This window comes from Natator depressus, chromosome 21, assembly GCF_965152275.1.
Source record: "Natator depressus isolate rNatDep1 chromosome 21, rNatDep2.hap1, whole genome shotgun sequence".
NCBI classification, from domain to species: domain Eukaryota; kingdom Metazoa; phylum Chordata; order Testudines; family Cheloniidae; genus Natator; species Natator depressus.
In genome coordinates this window covers 14167141-14173140 of record NC_134254.1, presented here as the reverse complement: position 1 = coordinate 14173140, position 6000 = coordinate 14167141, and positions in this window count along the sequence as shown.

Genomic DNA, 6000 nt, shown 5'->3' with positions numbered 1-6000 from the left:
TGGGAAGGGAGATCTAGAGTGTGGGGGCACTGCTGTGGGGCAGCACCCCAAGGAAAGGGGCAGCGGGGTCCGGGAGGAACATGGGGCCTGTAGCAGGTGAGACACCGGCTAGCAGGGGGCGCTCTGAGGCTGAGGAGCTAATTCCCGAGGCAACCAGCAGGAGGCGTCGTGCCAGTGAGTGAGCGAGCTGCTACATGTGGCCGTGGGTGCTCGATCCGCTACAGGGTGGTGGGGGGGGGGGGTTGTTGCCTGTGGGGATTGAACCTCTGGAACTTAGCACACAAGTCTCTACTTCCAGATCTGGGAAAAAAGTCAATTTAATTAACCCAGGATACAGCAGGCTCCTCAGTCTCAATGTATGGCCCAGCCACTGCTAGTGAGGGACAGAGTGTCACACTGAGTGGGTGGGGGGTACACACCGGAAAGGACCTAATGGGGAACAGATCAGATTAGGCAGGTGCAATTGGGCTAGGAAGCGTTAAGGAAAACCTCCCTTTACCCCCAAGCCCATAGGCAGGTTATTCCATCATTGCCCACTGGGGATGTTTCTTGCACCTTCTTCTGAAACAGCTGGTGCTGGCCACTGCTGGAGATACAATACGGGATTAGAGATGGATCCCTAGGCTGATCCTATGTGTACTGTCTGGTGCATGGGCTCGCTAAAGAGAGAGCCCTCTAGTGCGGCCCCAGTATTGGGTAGAGCTGCCCCTAACACGGGTTATCCGCGAGTAACAGAAGAGACAAACCGGGCACTGCCAGCACCATAGGAACATGAATGACAGAATGGCGAGCATGCAAGCTGGAGGCAATCAGCCTGCAATGGGGCTAGCATCGATGCATGTTTCTCCTCTCCAGGACGGTGCAGCAGGGTGGATTTTCCCTTCCCCAGGGCAGGCACAACAGACACCGGTTTCCCAGGGATGTTTCTTTACCATCAGAAGCTCGATTTTTTTTTTCTTTTCTTTTTTTTTTTTAAGAACAGGACTAAATAGGTCAGAAAGACAAAAATGCTTTTCCTGCCCTGCTCCAGCGCGGGATTTCTGCCAGACAGGGCCTGGCTGCGTATGAATCCTACCTAGGGAGGTGATAGAATCTCCTTCCTTAGAGGTTTTTAAGGTCAGGCTTGACAAAACCCTGGCTGGGATGATTTAACTGGGAATTGGTCCTGCTTCGAGCAGGGGGTTGGACTAGATGACCTTCTGGGGTCCCTTCCAACCCTGATATTCTATGAATCAAAGCACAATGCGGCTGGAAGATGTGAGGACAGAGCTGAGGTCTAATGGTTTGCTTTGCACAGTTATTTTTAAATACACTGTCACTCCGTTGCTAGACACCCTCAGTCCCTGCAGGAAAGCCCTCTGTCCTGATTCTCTTCTGCAGCCTGCTTCTTCTCTTCCTTTTCCTGTTGCGTGCAGTGTCACTGCCTCTTGGACCATCTCATGCTGGAACATGGGATGCTGGTTGCCATGGATAGTGGAGAGCTGATATACATAGTCGCCAGCTGAGAGGAGACTCCACTATTTGGGTGCTGAGGGTGTCCTCAGAGGGTGAAATGCCCATGGCTTTAAGAGCCAGCAGGTGCTGATGAGAGCAACAGCCACCTCCTGGATAAACGTGGCTGGGTTTGAGGGAGTCTGCCATTTGGGTCAAGTGTGAGAGCTGCCGGTACTTGGCTGAGTTCTTGATTGGTAGGGACGCTACTGGGTGACCAGCCTGGCTTATGGACAGGTGTTGAATAAGTTTGGTTCAGGTGGTGAATGGTGTGGCCGGACTGTTTACCAAGAACTCAGAATATTGGAAGTGGTGTTTCGCTCGCAGAATGTTTGTGGAAAAACGAACGATTGGTTCTCATTTGCACTACCCTAGCACATAGGAGCCCCAGCCGTGGGCAGGACTCCACTGTGCTGGGCAGACACAGGACAAAGAGACGGATCCTGGCCCAAATTGCTCAGCTGATGTTGTGATTAAACAAAATTCACTAGGGGTGGAAAGAGCAGTGATTTAGTAGCCATTTCAATTAAGGCCCATCCGTTAAACAACAGAACTGTGACAGCAACAGCGTCCCGGGGAGGAAAAGGTGTATCACGTCCTAAAAATTCCTTCATCCTGGCGGCCTAGAACCTTCTAACGCCACAGACTGCTCCCACTAAGACCCCCCCCCCTTAATTGGCCACACTCTGCCCTTGCTAATTGGGTGAGTGAAACTATAATCAGTAAAAAGAACAGGAGGACTTGTGGCACCTTAGAGACTAACCAATTTATTTGAGCATAAGCTTTCGTGAGCTACAACTCACGTCATCGGATGCATAAAGTGGAAAATATTGTATAAATTGGTTAGTCTCTAAGGTGCCACAAGTCCTCCTTTTCTTTTTCAAATACAGACTAACACGGCTGTTACTCTGAAACCTATAATCAGTAAGCGGGAGCAATGCTCTGTGACACCATGTAACTAAGAACTCAACAAGTACAAGTGGCCCATAGGCTAAAATTTGTTCGTATAAAAATGTTTGGTACAGTTGTTGGAGAGGAATGAGGGTCTGTTTCACCAACTGGTGAAGGGGTGAAAAGCCAGCTCCGTTGGTGTCTGGTTAGTAGGGTGATCAAATAGCAAGTGTGACAAATCAGGACGGAGGTGTGTGTGGGGGTAATAGCCGCCTATATAAGAAAAAGCCCCAAATATCGGGACTATCCCTATAAAATCGGGACATCTGGTCACCCTACTGGTTAGCTGAGTTTTGGCTAGAAAGATTCACAGAGTATAAGATCAGTGATCACCAAGTCTGAGCTCCTGTAATGAGCAAGCACCTGGATTTGAACCAGGGAGTCTCTTCAGCTGTCGTCAAATGCTGGATCACTGAGCTATATGCCTTCACTTTAAGGGTGTTTTGGATTTCATTGCGTTGATTGTACTGTTAACAACTGGCTAGAGGATGTAGAGCCCTTGGTACGCGTCTTGTTGTTGTTTTAAAACCACACACCTAAATAAATGGTAAAACAATGATCAGACTGAACAAGTTAGTGTAAGGATCAGGCCTTTGTCTGCAGCCATATTGCAAGGCCTAAGGCCTTCATCTGCAGCCAGATTAAAAGAGCAGCCGAGCCATTAGCTGAGAAGCAGGAAGTCATATCCTCACATTCCATCTAAATTACACTAAAACAATGTAATATCAGGCTATTAAGAGGGAGACCCCATCCTAATGGCCCCCACTGTCACCAGATAAAGGAACAGATCAAGGCATCCTGTCTGTCAAGAAATCCCTTATCAATAGTTGTAGTTGTGACATCCTCATTTCTTTATTGTTTTGTCATTATGGTCCCCACTTCCCTATGGTTTATCTGTATGATCTCTGTCTGGTTCTTTGAGTGTTCCTGTCTGTTACATAATTCATTTTGCTATGTGTAAATGAATTAAGGTGGTGGGGTAGGATTGGTTAGAGAATTTTGTTACACTGTTAGGATTGGTTAGTAAAACTTTAGTATAATGATTGTTTAAGGTATAGCTAAACAGGACTCAAATGTCACTATATAAACTGGGGTCCAAAAGGAAGTTCTTTGGGAACCAACTCCCGGACACACCAAAGATCAGAGCTGCCAGACCTCAAAACTCTGCCCAATGACACCGTGCAGAGACTGGAGTCCCCCAGATGACCTGATCCTGACTGGCCATCAAGGAAAGTTCATCTGTCTTATTGTGAGTGGTGAGCAATATATGGGTAGCATGTGCATTCTATTTTTGGTGATTGTTAATAAATAGAGGATATGGATATTGCTGTATAAGGTTCTTTGACTAGTAAAAGGTCCTAGAAACCTGCAGGGTTACACCTGAGCCCTAGGAACAGGGTAAGGGTGGGTTTCCCTAGAGTGTGAGAGTAACAGAGAATTTTGTGCAGGTAACATTAGAAAAAAAGAGTTTGGTCACGAACAGAAAAGCTGGCTCCGTGTGTTGACTGTATCATTCATCACCAAGCATTCCCCCTGCTCTAGCAAATACACATTTAGAAGCTGGTGAGTCAGGGAATGGAGCCTGGATGGCAGGGCTGCCAGGTCTCCTGCTACTTTGCGTAAAGCCTTGTTGGTTGGAGTCAGAAGACAGTGTGATAATCTGAGCTCTTATTTTTTTTAAAAGTAAATTTCTAGCTGTCGTGGTTGTGGAGAACAGCTTGACAATGTGCCCCTCTGGGTGTGACCCTAAAGGCTCAGAACCCAGAAAGGAAAGAAAAAGATCCCAGCAGTTAGAAAAGCCCACATGAGTTTTAAGCCGAGCTTAGGATTTTGGGCCTCCTCACTCATGACGTTTGAACACGTGCCTTGCCCACACTAGGCTAGCCCCAGGCATTGTTCAACATCTTCATTAATGATCTGGAGGATGGGATAGATTGCATCCTCAGCAAGTTTGCGGATGACACTAAGCTGGGGGGAGAGGAAGATACGCTGGGGATGGGGATAGGGTCCAGAGTAACTCAGACAAATTGGAGGATTGAGCCAAAAGAAATCTGATGAGGTTCAACAAGGAGAAGTGCAGAGTCCTGCACTTAGGACGGAAGAATCCCATGCATCGCTACAGACTAGGGACCGACTGGCTAGGCAGCAGTTCTGCAGAAAAGGACCTAGGGGTTACAGTGGATGAGAAGCTGGATATGAGTCAGCAGTGTGCCCTTGTTGCCTAGAAGGCCAATGGCATATTGGGCGGCATTAGTTGGAGCATTGCTAGCAGATCAAGGGAAGTGATTATTCTCCTCTATTTGGCACTGGTGAGGCCACATCTGGAGTATTGTGTCCAGTTTGGGCCCCCCACTACAGAAGGGATGTGGACAAACTGGAGAGTCCAGTGGAGGGCAATGAAAATGATCAGGGAGCTGGGACGCATGAGAGGCGGAGGGAGCTGGGCTTGTTTAGTCTGCAGAAGAGAATCATAGAATATCAAGGTTGGAAGGGACCTCGGGACGTCATCTAGTCCAACCCCCTGCTCAAAGCAGGACCAATCCCCAATTTTTGCCCCAGATCCCTAAATGGCCCCCTCAAGGATTGAACTCACAACCCTGGGTTTAGCAGGCCAATGCTCAAACCACTGAGTTATCCCTCCCCCGCACCCCAAAAAAATATTACTTCATTCAGTTACACTGAAACCTAAGATTTTTTTTTTTTGTCCCATTTGCAGTAAACTTAGCCTGCCCACTGCTTCTTTGTGTGAGCCCAGATTGCTGTGTGGTAGACCCTGTATGCTGCCGCTCATTGAGATTTTAATACACTGAGTGAGGGGGGATTTGATAGCAGCCTGAAGGGGGGGTTCCAAAGAGGATGGAGCTCGGCTGTTCTCAGTGGTGGCAGATGACAGAACAAGGAGCAATGGTCTCAAGTTGCAGTGGGGGAGGTTTAGGTTGGATATTAGGAAACACTATTTCACTAGGAGGTTGGTGAAGTACTGGAATGGGTTCCCTAGGGAGGTGGTGGAATCTCCAGCCTTCAAGGTTTTTAAGGTCAGGCTTGATAAAGCCCTGGCTGGGATGATTTAGTTGGGGTTGGCCGTGTTTTGAGCAGGGGGTTGGACTAGATGACCTCCTGAGGTCTCTTCCAACCCTAATCTTCTCTGATTCTATGATTGATTGGTGCTGGGCCATAAGGCCTCTTTGCTGCCCCGTCACAGGTTCAGACCTAGCATTGCGCTGTCTTGAGCGAAGGCTGTTAGCAGACGGAGCCAGCAGTCTAAGCAGAGAGACCATGAACGGGGGCTGGACTCTCTTCCAGCTGTGTGCCGATCAGAGGCTCACAGAGTTCAAGGTTAGAAGGTACCATTAGGTCCTCTAATCTGCCCTCCTGCATAACCCAGGCCCAAGAATTTCATCCACCTTACCCCAGCATGGAGCCCAGTAACTTGTTTGACCGACGCATCTTCCAGAAAGGCACCCAGCCTTGACTGGAAAATATCAAGAGATGGAGAATCTCCAGTTTGCTCCAGGGGTTACTCACCCTCACTGTTTACCTGTGTGCCTCATTTCAAAT